Raw genomic sequence first — 20,046 nt, 5'->3', positions numbered from 1 at the left:
GCCAGTTCTGCAAAAGCATATCTAGGTCTGTGCAATTCCCACTTAATTCATCAGAGTTATGGGAAGGAAGGAGAACAGAATCATTCCTACTGTTGTAATGTAGAGCTAACATGGCCTTGTCAGAGAGATACAGCTTTTCTCTGAACTATTTCTGCTCAGCATTTTAACCTCTATATACTTCTTAGAGGATCAATTATAATTTATACAAATTACTGTAGGCTGCAGTTCCAGTCTCTCATATGTCTGTGCCTCCATCTATTATTCCTGCAACTTCATTATTAACTATAAACTATTTATTAACCTTCTTTAACATTTATCACCTTAAAAACTTCTGCTCACACATACAAACCCTCAGTGAAATATAGTACTCTGAAGCATTACTTTCACTTTCTTCAGTGACTCAGCCACTTGATAATTAGCAAAGTCCCTACCAAGATTGATCACCTAGAGCCTAATTAAATACTCAGTGTGAACATTTCCTGATTAAATTCAATTGCATTATGCAAAATTAACGCCAAACCCAGACACCTATTCTTTGCTTGTGGAATCTGTGCCAGCAGTATTCTGTTTGATACTTTTATTTCATCCCAGCTTCAGTTTTCAACGTTTTTATTATAAAGATATTACTATTTTTCATAACTCCAATACATAAAATATATAAATGCTAGCCTTCTGCAGGATAAAATACCAAATCAAACCCAAAGAAGATAAAACTACCACAAAACACCTGTTGCACCCAGTGATCATTATTCTACCTAAATAATGCAAGCAGGGCTGTATATTATAATGGGGAGCATAGGAAAATAATATATTTCACATCTCAATTGAAAGAAACAACCTTACATAAATGTTTTATCAGCCAGAAAACTAAATTTAGAGAATACCTGAGGAGCAGCTAAATTCATTACTGTTGCAAATGACCACTACAAATTCTTTTGCCAACACTATTAAATGGGTTTTCACTGTATATCTTACAGTAAAGTGAAAGATGAATTTGAAAGGCCTTTTAAATTTGGTAAACAAAAAGATTTCATAATTTAATCTCTGGATAAACTAGAACAAAAAAAGTTTCCTATCTATAAATGCAACTATGCTAAAACCTTCTTTCATGCTAACTTTGCAACACAATTGTAACATAGCAAACAGAACATTGAAAGGATTGATAGTCACATGCAATGATAACTTCACCACCAACCATCAAAAAAAGATGAAGTAAACAGCAAAAAGAAATGTCAAAGATTCAATAATCATCATAAGATTCGTAACAGCATGAAAAGTGGACACCAATACCATCTAGGTCTGCTGGTTGTCCTTGTTACAGAAAGAGACAGTGGAGTTTTTTAGCACTGAGTGGGGGTCACCACAATGTTTATTCAGTGCCACCAAGGTCATTGCAGGGGTGATGGTTTCAGCAGGAAACGCCAGGTGCTGAAACCAGCAGTTTGCCATCCCTGCCACAGCAGAGCAGAGCAGACAGTCCCCTTAAAACCCCTGATGAGCTTTTGCTGCCCACCAGCTCCCCTTCCCTTCTGTATGCTTTTGCTATTAATACTGCTGTTGTTAGCATGTTTTAGTAAAGTGTTATTTCTACTCATAATCTCATTTATTGTCCCTTCCTTACCAAAAGGGGAAGAGGAAAGGGAGTATCTTCCTTGTAGTTTAATTTTCCTGATGGTGTTAAAACCATCACAAATGTTAATGGTTTAAGGTTTGTATACTACCCAAACTGGTTTCATTCTTTTTATCTCAGAGTTGACTGTTTTTTCTTGTTTTACAATGTATCAGAAGAAATATTATTTTCCCATTCATGAGAGTTAGCAAATACTTTATAGCAAATTAATCTGAATGAAAGGGAACTGTGTACCTGCCTGTGACTGCAAAATTGGTGTTTTAAGAAAATGCCATTAAAAAAAATCTTAATATTAATGTGGTGAATTTACCTTATTTGACTAGCAGAATATTCAGAGCAGCTCAGTGATGGTATTTTCAAGAATGCCTATCAGTGGTTTCCACACAAAATTTTGTGCTTGTCAAGGAGAAACAGAAGCTTTCATCTACATTTATGCTTGCTTAGATCCCAAGAGCATTTTTAGGCCTCCCTAATTAAGGCAATGCTTTACCAGTGCTCCTGCAGTTGCAGGTAATTGGCAATCACTAACAGCAGGGTTCTGATGAGGATTTACTTTGTTAAAGTAGAAAAAAAAAATAACCAAACAAAAACAAAAAGAAGAGAAATCTGTTTTCTTCTTTTATTTATCTAAGGCTAAGCCTACAAACAATGGTAATGAATTTCAATTTAGCTTAGATTCCACTAGGTGAGCTATTTTATCAGTCAGTTACATGAAAAAATTCAAAGACCCAAGCCATCAAAACAGGGATTTCTCATGGCTGAAAAATGTTGAATTTTAATAGTAAATGTTAAACTTTAAACAGAAGGTTTATGGCTTTTTTACAAATACTGATAATACAGAGACAGAGGGTGAAAAACCACAGGAAATGATTCATTTTTCCTGAAAACACAAAGATATAGTAATCACTGCATATGAGATAATAATTGCTACATATAATGTGGTCTGGCATAACCCTTCAAGTAACTGTTGCACAAAGTGGGGACCCCATCCTCACCACCTGAGCCTTCCAGGCCTCTCTACTTTTAGAAACAGTCCAAAGAGGTGACCTACCAGCAGTGGGTGAGGACTGAAGCAAGGACTAATTGGGAGAATTCAACTCACAGAAATCAGTGGGACCCAGTGGGCTGAATGAGGGTGCTGAGGAAACTGGCTGATGTTCCTGCAAGGCCCTTCACTGCCAACTTTGAAAAGCCATGGAGATCAGGGAAAGTCCACTCTAACTGGAGAAAGATAACTGTTGCACCCACCTTCTAAAGAGGGCAAAAGGACAATCCAAGGTTGTGGACAGGTGGATAAGTAGGTGAGTAAAAGTGGGCTGGATAATTAGACAGTCAGGATAGTGATTAATGCTCATTCCCCATCTGGAGACCAGTGACAAGTGATGTACCACAGGGGCCTCGTGTTTCAGTGTCTTTATCAATGACTTGGAGGGGTCAAAAGAGGTGGGCTGTCAAGAAATTTTACTGAGATATTATTAGTCAGGTACACTTTTAAATTTCGACTAATTCTCAAATTTTCTGTTCATAATCTATATGTAGATATATACACACACACACACACACACACATAATCTATATGTGTGTGTATATATGTGTGTGTGTGTGTCTTTCTGCATACATACTCACATAAATAATAATTACCCCAAGAGCAAACTACCTAATAAAAAACAATCATGTTGAATTTGTCTCTGATGAAACACCTTTGGACTTCTACACCTTCTACTGAGGAGCTAGAAAATGTAAGAAAGCTCTTTTATACAAATCTTACAAAAATAAACCTATAAACTGGTATAATATCACACTTTGTTGTTACAAAAAGAAAAAAAAAACTAATTAAAAAGGTATTTATTGCAGCCTTTTTATAGAAGTTATTGCACATTTCTACAGGTCATATATGAATATATTCTTCTCTTCTATTTTTGTTTCTATGAATCATACCCTCTTCTCCTTTAATTTTGCCTATGTTAAGTGTAGGAACCATTCACTCAGTGAACATAAGTGTCTTATGTGGTCTTTCTGACTGATCAATACTAATAAATCCCTGTAGGAATGTGCCCTCTGTTGACAGAGTGAACAAATTACCCTTTGTCTCCATAAAAAGGAAAAAAGCCCAGAAGTTTCTCTCCTCGATCTGGTAGAAAGACACCTCATAGGACCTTGGGGACTTCACCTCAAACACAAGGATACCCAACTGGACAGAAGCCAAAAGGTCCTGCCTAAGCAATTCACTAGAAAAAGAAGAGAACAAAGGAAGTAATCACTTTTGTGGGGTGTTTTTACCAATAGCAAGAGCCTCTTACCCCTGGCTCAGTTTTTCTCTGTAAAGAGTTTTGTTATTTTGCTTTTTATTAAAACTTTTCTGTTTCCAATACTACCTCAGAAGCCATCCTACTGATTTTATGCCACTGAGGTAGCTGGGCTATCTCTGGTGTGTTATATTTCTCTAAGAGCTCATAAGACCTGGCTCAAGGAGAAAATATGCAAATCCAGTTTTAATAGGAAGTGTTACCATTCCATCTATTTACTTGATGGAATAAATATTTGATGGCATACCATGCCATGTATTTGGTATACATTTCTATAGTCATTAAAATGTCTTGAACATTAAATAAGCAAAGCACAAGATGAATGACATAGAACTAAAATACTTTGAAAATTTATCTATTATAAAGAAGTAAAAAAAAGAGATGATTGAATGAAGTATATTCCAAAAATAATTATCCTTGCTTCACTTGGTAAAAAAATATATACTTTATAAAAAATATGCACACTATCAGATGGGCCAGGTTCTGTATCCACCTTTGACTACAAACATGACTCTTTTAACAGCTTAGGACAATTAGGCAGATTATTGTGCTACATCAAATAACAGGCTGAGAAGCAATAAATATTACAGTAAATTAAGTCTCTCTCTTCCGAGACTTAAATTTACTCCCAAATTCTCCACCCTTTTCCCCCGCAGAGAGACAGGGAATGAGGGTTATGGTCAGTTCATTACATGTTGTCTCTGCCACCCCTACTCACACCCTTACCACCCTCTCTTCAGTGTGCATCTTTTCAGAGAAGCCACCCCTATAGACCACTGTCACCTCCTCTACCCCATCATCAAAACTTTGCCACACAAACCCAACACAGCATAAAAAATACTTTAAGACGGGAGATTTGTTCCTGAAAAAAGTTCATCTAAAAAGTGAAAACTTTCTTCTGAACCTTCGTGGTGAAACTGACAGGCACCTGTAAAGTATTAGGAGTTTAAATATTGGCTCTTTTATTTTTATATGAAATTCAAAGTGTAAGGGTCAAGAGAAAATCAATAAGTACCTTGATTAATTGAGGAGAATGTTTAGGGATGAGACAAAGTATTAAAGGACTAGGAAAATGTTGCAAAGCCTTATACTTTATATTGAAAGACTGATGGAGTTCATCTTTGAAGTTATGGACAGGAGTCAAAGTTAAGGAACTACAATCAAAACCCCCACTCATTATGTGAAAGAAAAATTCTATAATGATCTTGATACAGAACCTAGGAACTAAATATAAAAGCAAGGTACCATACATACTGTACTATCAAATGAATGAACTTTCTTGTTAATATTACAAAGGAAGTTTGATGAATTGGCCACAGTAGATCTTTTACCAGCTATGTGATAAATTAATTCTCCTTCCTCTCTTCTTTTTCTTTAAAATTAAATTGCAGTACTGCTTAGAGAAGCTAATCACGTTAGAGTGATTATGATAGCTGCTACACAGACATAAAAAATGACATTATTTTTGATGTTTGCAAATTAACACAACAGGAAAGAGAGATTACAATGAAATATCTCTCTATCAACTGGTTAAACAGAGATGTGTGGCTGATGGCCATGTATAACAACCATACCTGTCTAAGCAATAACACCTTTCTGTGTAGGTTTATGCAAAGAGTGCTATAACATAGCCAAAATCACAGAGTATTTTGTATAATTACACCTCTCCAACAGATATGTTGAAGAGTATGTGATCAAAAGAGGCACTGTTGATTAGATCTTGCTGACCAGAATGGAAGTTTTATGTGGTCAGAACTTAGCAATTCTGATCCTTTAGAAATAGAACACAGATAAGACACTGTAAAAGAAATGCAGTAATTCTGTCACTTATTGTGAGAGACTGTCACGTTAGCTAAAGATTTTAATAACTGAATAATAACACTTCTAAAGAAGGGGAATATGTATAACTCTTTCCCCATGCTCACTGCTTAAGCTGAAACTCCTTGTTCTAGACACTTGTTTAATGAACATCATTTCTATAACAATTATGCAATATAGCAACTCTAGCAAAAGTGTCTCATAGCCTTCCAGTACTTAAAGGGAGGAGAGTGACAATTTACACATGCAGATAGTGATAGGACAGTAGGGAATAGTTTTAAACTAAAAGAGGTGAGATTTAGATTAGATGCTAGGGAAAAAATCTTGATGAAGCACTGGAAAACATTTCACAGAGAACTTGTAGATGCCCCATCCCTTGAAGCCAGGTTGGATGGGGCCCTGAGCAAACAGATCCAATGAGCAGTATACTTGCCATTAGTAAAGGGATTGGAATTGGATTATCTTTAAGGTTCCTTCCAACCCAAGCCTTTCTACTGTTCTGTGAGAATCAGGTTAAGTTGGCATACTCTCCTCTAAGTTAAGGGCATCCTGAAAATGCATCATAGCTAATTTACAAGCAGCACCTAAACTTACAAAGTACAAATTCACAATATCCATCTAATGTGCCTACACTGTTATGGTTTGCTATTTCACAACTCAAAATTTTGTAAATCCTAGATGTAGATACTCTGATACCCTGAATTGCTAACACAGCATCCCCAAAAAAGCAAAGCCACTAGTCCTAACAGAAAAGCCTATGTTGTCAGAAACTAGTATGACAGCTTATTGTACTTGAATTTTTGTGAAGATGAATTTATTTTAAGCAGTACTATGTAAATCCTACTGTAACTAACAAAAAGAAGTTCTTTGGAAGGGATTTTAAGTACCAGTGGCTGTGGCTACTCCTTTGAAAATTATTCCATGAACAACCAAGAATTTTAAGCAGTGGAGTTTTGTTTGGATATGCATTTTTCAACTATCAAAAAAGCCCCCAAAAGACTACAAACATCAATTGAAAACCAAAATCAATAGTAACATGGTACTTATGATAATCTACTCATTATCCAGAAAAATGAAGCACTAAGACTAACCTCATGACTAATTGCATTTTTGCACTGCACAATGCTTTTTGCCAAATCTCCCCTTACCCCAGTTAAACTGAACAACTGGAATGCAAATTGAATTATCAGCTTACAAAAGCTGTACAAGGAAGCACTACACAAAACAAATCAATATGGGTGAAATGAGAGAAAACAACTTCATCCCTGAGGAAGAGCCATCCTAAAGTAGAAGGTGAAGTAGTGCAGAGTCATAGCTGCTATTGCTTACATTCCTCTACAGCCTGAGTAAATTAGCATATTTAGATACAGTCTGGGCTTCTCAGCTTAGCCTCAATCCCCTTAAGGCCAGAGGAATGACAAGCACCTGCTGTATCAAAGGAATGGGATATGAGTGGGATCAGAGCTATCTGTGGAAGTCTACATCACTTGTTGTGGCCATTTGGAGAACAATATCTTAAATCCTCTTGCCTTCATTATTCAAAACCATGGATCTATTAATATGTAAGCAGGTCTTTAATGCAAGTGAATGTTTTAAAACACTAGCGGCCATAAATCACAATCTAGCATACTTTTACATAACTGTAATTATATTCTAAGTTTCAGAGCCCATGAAGCATTTATGATATTATTAGTATCAATGTATGCAAGCCATATGTGTTAGTTTTCAATGCAGTTTGAAAACTTCCACTGCTCTACAGTATAGTAGAACTCTTTTTAAAAACAAATACCGGAGCCAGTGCAACACACAGAATAAATGACAGATAAATGTACTGTGAAGTCAAATACTACTATGAATTATATTTGTATTGCTTCTGTCATGTACAATTACATAAACTTACAATAAGCAAACATTTGGATAAGACCAAGGATATTTGACATATATATTAACAGAAAAGGTTTACAGGTTTTCAGAGAGCAATTATAAAAAAAAAAAAAAAAGTACTTTTCAAACCAATGACAGATAAAATATGTGAGATTTGCAAGAAAAATGAAGCAGTAAAAGTTGATATCAGTTTGGATGTATTACAAATAATGACACTTATGCTTGGCTATTTTCTATGAGTTATTATAGAGTAGAATCTAAAGTATCTATTGCAACCAAACAGTTCTTTCTGTGGAATGGAGGCACAGGAAATCCTACTCTGAAGTTGAATTTGGTCTTTGACTTGGGAGTTCTAGAGCTGGCATCTGAGTACCTTGATTTGTCAAACTCCTTTTAGGATTTTTAATTGTTGGAAAAAAATAATAAGAATAAGTAAAACTGTCATTCTATTAAGGTTACTATCAAGTCTTTAATCTCACTCTATGATTTAAGAATTTCATCTGCAAGCACAAGCGTAGATTATTTTTTAGCTTGATAATATGATATCATACTTGTTTTAATAAATAAAGAAGTTTGAATATCCTGCAAATATGACATCTCTTTTTCCCATGACAATTTTTCTTCAAGCATGGGCAAATGCAGTCTCTCAATGAAATGAAAGTCTTCAGAAGTGGAAAATACAGACTTCCATTCATCTTTGCATAGGCTTGCATGCACTTCTATAAATTGTATGACCCACCTGTATCACATCTATTCTCACCTTACACTTGTATCTAAATAGCATTTATTACAGGATTTATCTTAGAAGAGATCTGATATGGTGCCTACAGACAACTGTAAACATCCTTTGCTTGGATTGCTAGAATGGATGTTCTTAGCATGTTCAAAAACAATATCCAGTAAAAAATAACCGAAGTGCAAGGACTGACTAATATTGTTTTTCCATTATTTTTAACAATGTCAAATACAAAAAAAAAAAATATAGATTCTGTGTTTGTTTCCTATAATAAAAAAAAAGAAGTGACAGATCAAGTTTTAACTCTGATATGAAAATGTGACTAACAGCTTCCTTTTCTGAACACAGGAAAAACATCTTTGTTTTCATCTAGATAAGGCTCTTGGTTGAGCAGGACAAAGTTGATAGGTGTTCATCATTCTAAATTCACACACCTCAAATTTTACTGCAGAACACTTGTACTTTATAGCCCTTATCTAGCTTGATCCTCATTTTCTCAACTTGAAGGTCTGCACAAGCCTTGCAAATAACTCCAAGAGCAAATTTAAATTTATGGTTTTAGTTCAGGTGCGAATCTACTGAAGATTATCTCCAGATCATTCCCCCTTATGCTGCTTAATTCTCTAAATATGTGAAAAACAGAGTATTTTCTAGTGAAACTGGATGGTCTCTAAATCACTAAATGCTATTCAGTCCATGGGATATACAATTCAGTACAGTAAAATCATGCTTCCTATTTTAACACTCTCACCCCAAAACTTTTAACTTTCTGAAGCAGATCAGAAAGATTAATCACTTTTCACTAACAAGAAAATGCATCCTAAAAGGAGCCCTTCTCACAAGTATTTTGATATCTACTATCTATCTTCTGATATAAAACAGGGAAACGAGCCAAGTAGGCTGAACAGAAAACAAGAAAGGCAGCCACATACCCAGATGCTGCAGAAAAACAGAGTTTTTTAGTTCACCATCTGGAGCATACTGCTGCCAAGCACATCTTGTGAGTAGTCAATGGTACTGAGTCCATTGCTGAGACACATTACCTAAGATGGCACAGGATTACACAAAGATACATCTCTAGCACCAGCAAGAAAGCCTAACTGAAATTACATGTGTCAATCCAGTCTGAAGAAACAGCCAGAAAAGAGCTTTCCATATGCAAAGTTGCAGCTTTAAAGTTTGGGCAAAGCTTTTAAAAAATGAAATAATAATACTTGGGAGAACAATGGAATATTTTTGTCAGCATTGCTCTGTATGTTTTTCCTCTGGAATATTTTGCTTTCTTTTCAAGTATGTTCCATGTACATGATCAATATAAAGCTTTGATATGTAGCCACATACCAGATGCAAATATTTTAAACTCTAAAAGCATACAAATAGAACAACAGAGAAAAATGATACCATCGTGTCTATATTCTATTCTCTTTCATTTTTGCAATTCTAGTTTACAAGAGCACTAATCTGTATGAATTGAGTCAATCATCAAAAGCAACTAAAACACTACATAATGAATGCAGTCACCACGTTGTTCCATTAGTTGTAATTCTGCTAAGCTCAAGATCATATTCATAAAAATCTTGGACTTCTCAAGCATAATCAGTATGAAAATAATTTAGATGTGACTATCAGAGGATTGTAAAAGGCTGCTTGGTAAGCCTTAAGACATTATCTGCAGAGAGAAACGTGCAAACAGTAGGATTCTGTTTCAATTCTATTTTATTTTCTTACACTGTATACTTTTTTAGTTGCTGACTTAAAACAGGGTTATAAAACTAAAAGAGATTCCCCTTCTCATAAGGGTCAGTACCTTGACCTTCACTGAGTAGTCACATTCCCTCAGTAAGGTCTCTGATCTTATGATCCTCTCAATTGCAGGCACTGTCTTTCTCTAAGAACATCCAGAGAAGTGCAGCATCATGAATATTCACACACATGCTGAGGGAATATTGATAGAAAGGCATAGTGGAAAATCACATCTACACAAGACTGTAGTTGGCAAGTAAGTAAGTAAATAAAAAAATATTGTCCTTGGCAGTAGAAACTGTTAATATTTTTCTAAATTGTAAATGACAAGAATCTTGTCATAAGGGGCAGTATGTGTTTATTCCTTCAAGGGGCAGACAGACTTTGATTTAGACAGGAATTGATTGCTAGATTCTGTGAAGAATCAGGACTACTTCTCCAGTATAATCTGGACTGCAATGCACAGGTTATGGGATGTAATATGAACATCCCATTTTTACATTGCAGTTGGCTGCTGGTCCTGGACACTTCTTGATGGCATCACCATGTCAGATATTATCAGTGGGTGAATGCCAAGCCCCCACTCATCCTCTTCCCCAGTTCCTGTCTGATCACGTGAAAGAAACAGATAGAGATAATTGTGTGAAAACTGCCAGAAATGGGGGGGGGGGGGAAGCAAAAAAAAAAAAACCCCAAAAACAAATAGAAGCAATGAAATCCCCTACTAGTGTAGGAGTCTATCTTTTGAGGATTTATTCCTATTACCTTTCCCTGCCTAGCCATTACCTAAACTAATTTCAAATTTTTCAAATAATTTACCTTGAAAAATGTCATCTTTAAAGATAATAGCCAGCACTTAATGAAATAAGATTTTTATTCACTTATTTAGAAATCTGACTGCAGAGTCTAAAGAAAATGTTAATGATGAAAGAACGATTTTGTGTTAAGCCTTCAAGTGTTATCTTATTCTTGCAATTTATAGACTAGGTTAAATATATATCTTTCTTCCTAGGATTGATATGATTCTATGGCATCTATTTTGATAAGAAATATAAAAATAGGTATAATTAATCTCAGCATGCAGCACATTTCTAATTCACAATATTAAAATGACCAAATATAAAAAACTGCACCAAATTAATTTTTATTTCCAGCTGTATATGTAATAAACTACCAAAAAGCAGGTTGTGTAAATATTCTACATAAGAATAAAATTGAATTATGTACAAGTGCTGTGAAACAGACTAAATGGAAACTTAAGCTTTGCAAACTTTATCTATTCAACATTGAACACAGAGATCGACAAGCAGCAACCAAATTTGTTACAGACTCAGGTGAAATATAGGTCAATTTTATGCAAATAGTTTTTCCAGGCATTGAGTACAAACTATTAAGCTACACCATCTGATGTCACCAACATAATCAGGAATTTCTGCACTCTGCTTGACATGGCAGCATTGCTGGTGTCTGAGCCACACAGATCCCTGCTCCACATCCTGGCACCTAGAAACTCTGGGAGGATTTCAGCAATCCCAGCTGCATTCTCTCTGAAGCTTTAATGAGCAATTTTAACTGGCCAACTTAGGACCCCTTGGTTCCATCTTGAAATTTAGAATTTAGAAATTCATGCCAGAATTGTCACAAGAAATTCAAGCAATAAATTGTCAGAATCTATGCATTTTTTGAAAAACATTTCAGACACAGACCAAAAATTTAAAAAAAAAAAAAAAACCCTGGATGAAATCTAGAAGATAAACTTAATATTCTGAGAATGCCTCATTCAGAATTTTTCAACCAGTTGAATAACACCAGTGCTAGCTTGAAATGCTGTAGAGAATTTCTGCTTAAGGCAACAGTAGAATGTATATTCTCCTCATGAATACTGAGAAGTCAGCATTTAAAGAGAATTTCTAAGTAACTGATATATTTGCATGATACTAATGTCAGCCTATTTTCTAGTGATATAGAAAACATTCCTCCTACATGAATCTTAAGTTCCATCCAAGTGTGCATAGAGACTGAAAAATTTATATTTTTTCCATTCATTTCTATAAAATGCCATATGAAGTAGTTTTTGCCACAACTTATATATGATGTCATCTTGCTGGATTTGTTCAGAAAATGGCTAATATTATATGGGTACCAAATATTTTCTCTTATATTTTATAATCATTTAATACCCACATGAATCTGTAGGGTGATACTGCAAATTGTTTGCTGTATTCAAAAAACAGGCAAAAAACACAAGGCTCATGTACTCAGGACTGAGTATTATTTGTATTCATATGCTCTCCTCTGATTTGACCACAAGAGCTTTTATTCTACCTAAAATCCAAACCAGATCTTTTTCTGTAATTTTTTTTAATATTCCTCTTACTGTTTGATGTAGCAATTGCATCACCCACTAATATAGTCTCCTATATAAAACCACATACATACACAACATTACTTCTTTCATCATTTTAACAGGAGTGACTTACCCAGGAGTAATGAGGTAAATTGCACTGGCATTACAAAGACCTTTTTTTTACTGCAGTTACACTTATGATCTAAACTGCAGAGCTGAAAAAATCCAGACCATCTGTTTCCTGCTAAAGTAAATTTACTATCAACACTTCTGTATCACACCATCTCTACTAAATTCTTTGATCACCAATCTGGATAATAACAACTTACACCACCACATGAAAAACACTGTTTTATACCCATTTGTATCCCCACTTTACCTATGTGTCCTGATGTCATCTGAGTAACTATCATAAAACTTCTATAACAGATGGATTAAATGCAAATTTGGCTTCTAGTGATGAATCACACTTTTTTACGTGCAGGTAAGGGTGACTAGCACTCACTGCTGGATTTACTTGTCATTAAAATTACACTGCAGTTTAACATGAGTTTCATTTTTGGGATTGGAGACAGACAAACCTACAAGGAAAATTTTTACTGAGTCATGTGTTTTTGTAAAAATACTAAATAGAAATGCAACTTGATTTTCCAATTCTAGTTGGAAAAGAAATCTATGTTCTAACTCTCTTGCAATGGGCAGGGACATCTTCCACTCTAAGAGGTTGTTCAAAGCCCCATCCAACCTGGTCTTTAAGGTCCCTTCCAACTCAAACTATTCTCAGATTCCACTATATTATAAATATATTGTGTTAAACTAATTTGGAGCAGACAATATTTAATATTCCAGCTACAGAATAAAGAGGCAATTTAGCAAATCACACTTGATTAAAGTAATTGTTTCTAAAATGAAATGAACAGTTCTGTAGATGGAAGTGAAAGTAGATGATGTAACTTATCTTGATTTTAACACAGCGTTTAGATCTTAGTAGCCAAAAAAAAGTACATATGAACTGGATTGGTGAAGTGTAAAATTAGTGGAAAATTGGCCAAATTATCAGTACCATCAGTACATTTCAGGGGAAACTCAAGAGAAGCAACACTGATAAGCAATCTCATACAACTAAGCAGCATATCCACAGGGCATTAAAATTAATCAATCAATCCCAAACTTTGTGTCCAGTAGCCATTACACTGAAAATCTAATACGCTGCTATTTTCCACATAGAATGATGTGTCATAATAAACTGGACTGTCTGAACAGTGTTAGGAGATTCTGCACTTGCTCTTTCATTACATCTAGATTGTCCTAATGTACTTTTAGAGTTGTGCAGGCAGACTATTAATTTGGACAATATAATCAAGCTTTCTATGTTAGTAGTTTAAATCTGTACAAATAAGTGTCTGAATGTATATAAAGAAGTGGCATATACTTCTGAAAGGAAAACACAAATGAAAATTGTCATTGACCAAAAACCCCCCCTTTTTTAAATATGCAGCATATAAAAACAATACTTGTATTTTAAAGGGATAGTGGCGGCCACCTTGCCTAGTTGGATTTTACATCCTGCTAGAGTTTGATTAATATTCTTGAGCACTCTGTGAATACTCTGAAACATTAATCAATATATCATCAAGGATGTTTACAGAGGAAGTCTGCAAAGAGCTCAGAGAGAGGTTCATAAACTTGAAAACTTTCAGTGGTCTGCAAGTGACAGCAAACACTTCCTAGTTTTTAAACATAATCCTTTCATAAAATGGTTTAAATGGAAGCAGAGAAAGAGTCAGCCACAGGAAAGAAAAATAATTGTACCAAATACACATCATAATCACTTAACAAATACCACTTAATATTTTTGAATGACTTACTATCCAGGCACTGCATAGCACTCAAATTGGAGACTCTTCCCATTTAAATAAGATGTCAATTTTTAGGGATTTTAGATGTACAGGTTTCAATGCATCAAGATAAACATTTCTAAGTGGATATGAACACGGTCTGTCAAGTTGTGAAAAAGCACTGATCATGGCAGATATTTCTGTTTCAAAAGGAACAATCACACAGCATTGCCAAGGAAAGGGCAGTACTACTTCTCTGTGAGACACTTAATGTTTTACTGTGCCTGGTGCATTACTATTTATGACAGTTTAATTGGAAGCAATTTTCTAACATTACTGGGTAATTGCTGCATAAATTGCATGTGCTGAAAAACTCTCACAGCAAAATCAGTAAAAAAAAAAGAAACTCTCAAATTTTAGGGTATCTACTTTCCTTATATTAGGTTAATAAAAAAAATTATTATCAAATCATTCCATCCTTTTAACTGTTTACTGAAGCAAAGTTGACATTTGACATAATACAATTTCTATTAAAACATTTAGGTAAAGTCCCTTCTTTAACCTAATCCCTTGATCTTCCAACATCACTTAAATTTAGAACTTAGTCATAGTACTGAATTCTAATGTTATAAAAGCAGAAAAAATTGATGGAAGATATTGGAGGTAATTACAGATATCACAGGAAGTTTTAGAATCTGTTCATTTATTCAGTGTAGATTTTTGTAGAGTTTAAGAAAGCATAGGAGCACAGTTCCATAAGTCTCCATTAGAGAACTCAAATAAATACATCCTATTTCAACCAGGTATAAAAAACCCCCACTATTCTGTTATTCAATATCACGAATGTTACAATGGGGAAAAATTTCCTTTGCCATAGGGAAATGCAATGTTTCATCAAAAATAATGATGCAAATGAATTTCAACCAATAAATAAATTTCAGCCAATGCTATAGCAGTGAAGTATTTTTAGCTTCTGATGAAATTTCCTGGTCGTGTAGTGTCTCTGCCAATTACTGACTGAAAAATACATATTCCATTACTTTGAACAGAATACATTTCTCATACTACTGAACTTGTACAGACATTTAAACACAATAATGATCTTTTATACAAAATTACAGATCCCACTTCAGAGATTCCACTGCAGGGTAGTGTCAAAGGACACTACAAAGCAACTACCTCTGAAGAGACACAGCTCCACCCCATTTGCTCCCTCTGCAGTCTCAGAATCCATTGCTGTCCACAGGGACACAGAGCACTCTTAATCTCTTCATAAAGGGTTAATCTCAAGTGCATCACTAGCTCTGGGTGGATAGAAGGATTCTGACAAAGCTGAATGAAGAGACTTTCTCATCCTAAATCCCATAAAAGAAACTACTGCTCCTTCTGAAGCAGAACTGGTATCCCAAAATAGTTTTCAGAGTTGCAAATTGTTCTAACTCCACAAAATAATCTGGGAAAAAAAAAGGAAACTACAGTGTAGTAAGATGGCAGATTTGAAATCTTACTCCTAGTAGAGAACAGTAAGCTATTGGTTTTTTCCTCTTTGCTGTAAAGCTTCTATTAAGTTTACAATATCTTGAAACAACTTTGAAAATATACATCCAGTAAAGAAAGGCATAAATTGCCCACCACAGTGACTGCAATTGCACTGACTGTAATCAATGAGAAATTTTGTGTAATAGCCATGGGCAAACCCTGTCATCTATCCACAGCAAACAGAAAAAGTATTTTAACTTTGCCTGTAGTTGGTTACTGTGAAAGAAAAGGTGGGATGGGTTTTAAGATATATTTGGGGTGCCTACAGCTATTAAGATATATTTTGAGTGCCTACAGCTATTAGGAGCTCATAAACTGAGAGCCACAGCACTACCAGAATAGATTATATCCAGACAACTCACAATGCAGCAAGTAAAAATTGCAAGAAATACTACATCAAGAATATCTCAATAGAAGAGAAATTAAAAATCAGAGATAATTTCAAATTTGAGGATGCACTAGAGTAAGCTTCTTTGCTGATGAAACATAATAAAATAATGACAAATTCTCTCAAAGAAAATTGTGAAATGTATTTATATGTTGCATTGATGTAATCCCAAGAAGTACACCCCATTAATTCAGACACATTTTTTGTCATTATTCAGGTAATTGCAGAATTTTCAAGGGATGAACTTTTCCAGAGAAAATACTAGTTTATAAGATTATTACCAATTATATTAGAAATGTGCTGACTTCTAATTTAGAAAGATATCTTCAGAAGTACTGGAATGCACGATCAAACACTATAAGGCTGCTGTATTACCTCCTTTGAACTTTGTCTCCTACATCCCATAACTGCAGCTTCAGTGCCATTTTTGTTTCAGTGGGAAACAAGAAAAGCCTATAAAATTGCAAAATATTTTCCTCCAGTTTTCTCCATTTACTGAAATTCCTTTATTTCTCTAGATATTTTCAGTATTTCAAAGAAAGGTTCATATTGTATTTCACATTTATTTCCCTGCTTTTAATCACTTCAGTGCACTGATTCTGTGACTACACAGAAAACAGTTTCCATAGCAGTGGAGATGTGCCCATGACTTGAAGTTTCTATTAAAAAATGTAATGGAATGGATTTTTATTCCTGCATTCCCTGCTGAAACCTTCCAAAGTCCTTCTAGTCTTCTTACAACCCCAACTTTCAATTCTTTTACTGTAATCTCACTGGCTCTTTGTTTTTTCTTGCTTTAAAGTTAATGCCTGCTCAATGAAGTTGCACAGTCTTGGTCCTGAGGAATCACAAAAGAACATGTGTGGTTACAGTACAGTGTGAGAAACAATAGACACAAATGGAAAAATGCAAAATGAACAATTAATTTTTTTTAATTACTTTTCATATAATAAGTCTGGGAATTAAACAACTTTTGTTTATGTGATGCAACATATGGCTAAGTTTCTTCATCTAGTGAGATAGAGTAGCAATGACACAGGGGAACTTCTGTGACCAACATGATGTGAAATCCAAATAAAAAGCATAAATCTGTTCTTATAAAATTCATTCTGCTTTTTAAAAATTTGATTTTTCCTGGATGTTACTGTAAGGAATCCCCAGAGGACAACTGGCTGGTTGTAACCCGGTAAGAACCAGGTTCACAACAATACAACACACAACAATTGTCTGATTTTCAATGTCCTCAAATCCCAGACATAACCACTTGGGCAAAAAATAAAATAAAAAAAACACATCCTGTGTAACATGCTTAATATGCACCAATTTCCCCATAACTAAAAAGGGTTTTTCATCACCATGCTCATGCAACCCAATAAAGTGTTAATGAAGTACACAGGCAAAAGTGCCAAATTAATTCCATTAACAAGATATTCTCCTGTCATTCTGGAAAAAAATAAATAGTCCTTCACAAGAAAAAAGCAATAGTTCTTTCTTGAGGATGCATACTGTTCTTATTTTGATCATTGTGAAGACTATTGAAATAAATATTGCAAATTTTGAGAAAGTAGTTTTTTGCCTTTTCTGGCAAATGCTCAATGTATAGCCAAAACAGTAATACTGCATGACAATTTTAAAAATAATTATCATAAACCAGATCATCAGGCATGAAATTAGCCATCTACGGTAAAAAAATTAATACTGAACAGGAGTTAGCTTTTTGTGGCATTTCATTGTATTTACTGCCTTGTTTTGAATACAAAAGCATAACATTATTGTTGTTCTATGTGAATCCTTTTTATTACCTAATTAGCTTTTTTATTTATAAATCTGTTTGTGTAAAGAAATAAACCTCTCAAACAATTAATATTTGTCACCACATCCAGGTCTTTAACCTTTCTGGGACAGTGAGGCTGACTGAACCCTTTGCAAAAGGTACCAGTCGTTTCCTGCATGCTGATGTTCCCAGTCCAGAATAAATTTTTGTTTCCACTCATGTCAGGCATTCCCGTAGCTTATTTCAAGAAAATCAATCACATAATCACTATCAGATCTAGTCAGATTGCATCAATCTATTATTACATTTAACTTTATTTTTATTGAATTTTACTCCTATTGAAAACACATTCAGAAGACATGTTTATTGACTCAGATGGGATGTACTTTCAAGAGATTATTTCTCAAAGGATCAAAAGGATCCCTATTGCTTAGTCTGAGCAGCTCAGTTTGTACATGTTTGTTACACATTAAACATGTAAAATTACATCTGAAGCTGGATACCCCACACTCCAGTGTGTTTAAATCACATGCATTTTCTCATAAATCTCTCATAATTCTTAACTGAGGTGACACTGAACTTATCTACTGATTAATTATTCTGTAGCAAAAGTGTATGAAACAAAGTAGTTAAAGACAAAGATCTTTGTTAACAGCTAGATTCTGAACAGTGGGTTTGGTTAAATAACAGTATTTAAATGTTAAAAATCAGCATGCAGATTATTGGGACAGGAAGAACAGTTATTTAAGTTTTAAATGAAAATTGGAACTTTATTTGGATGTATCATCATTTTTCCTATGTGACTAAAAAAAATATATAGTACATCAAGTAAGAAATGTAATTCTAGCTCATAGTTTAGTTCTACACATCCTTTCCTAAAATGTGCATTACAAGTTGCTTTGTTGAAATCAATTTTCAGTAGTGAGAATACCTTTCAATAATAGTTTCTACCCTTCAAATGAAGAGAATAAAAATAGATCAGGAATAAATGATGACAGATTATATAACACATCTTTAACAGATGTAAAATTCTACAACAAATGGCATTTCAGTCACTCTCTGCTGAGCCTTAGATTTTATTTCACCCACGATCATCAGATATTTGCTGAAAGGCAAAACACACACCTGATTTGATCTGCCAACCTTCATGCCCACAGTGCCTGTTCACTGAAATTTCACAAATCTTTTGACCTCATACAGAATGTCCAGGGTCAGTTTGCAGAAGCAGCATGAAATCAGATGTGCCATATTGCTCAGCATCTGTTCCTTACTTGACACCAGAGTTTCCCTGGAAAACACAGGGCTGTCAGCATCAATAATGCTGTGCTAATCCATCTGCTTTTACCTGTATTTTGCCTCACCAGTTATACTCCTTGAAGCTGATTTAGCTGTCAATACCCAGCTAATGTATCTCAGATCAACAACCAGAAAATGCCAACATAATTTGCATTGAAGAGATGTTTTTTTCCCTTTCCCCTTCCCTCCTTTTCTTCCCTTCTCTACTCTCATTTTCAAGACTTGGCCTGTATTGCTCTGCCTTAGTATGAGCCTGAAACCACTTCTTCCGAAAAACCATTCTCTCCTGGTACTGTAATTTTTTACAGTATCATTATAGAGTTTAGAGACAGTTTTATTATAAGTAATAAATATTTCTTAAAAGAATTCCAGCATCCAGCAATTGTTTTTATTTAATGTCACTAGCACATCACAAAAGATCATAACCCTTTGAGACCAAAAGCATTTCTAAATTAATATAAGATTTATAGCCCTCCATTAATTGAAAAAAGTAATAAAAAGACAACTAATGAGTACCTGCTAGATATTTCAAACACTTTTAACATACTTAAATATTTCAAGATACATTTAAACCTATAAATCATATAAAAATGAATGTGCTATGTACTTCATGCCTCTCTGCTAATACACACATGCTGCATCTGTAGTGGAACTGTTAAAAGTCACACCTGCATAAATAACACCTTGCTGTTATTACTAAATATGCTAGAATTAATCTTCCACTGATGTGAAAGGTAACCATAATTT

At 34.6% G+C, this 20,046-nt stretch overlaps 1 protein-coding gene across 2 annotated transcripts in view; it reads right to left on the bottom strand.

Moving 5' to 3' along the window:
- SGCZ (sarcoglycan zeta) overlaps positions 1-20,046 on the bottom strand; it is a 181,987-nt gene that overhangs the window by 145,579 nt on the left and 16,362 nt on the right. The window lies entirely within an intron of this gene.

Source organism: Serinus canaria, chromosome 4 (assembly GCF_022539315.1).
Source record: "Serinus canaria isolate serCan28SL12 chromosome 4, serCan2020, whole genome shotgun sequence".
Lineage (NCBI taxonomy): Eukaryota > Metazoa > Chordata > Aves > Passeriformes > Fringillidae > Serinus > Serinus canaria.
The sequence above is the reverse complement of the archived record's forward strand: the minus strand, read 5'-3'. Positions and strand labels throughout refer to the sequence as shown.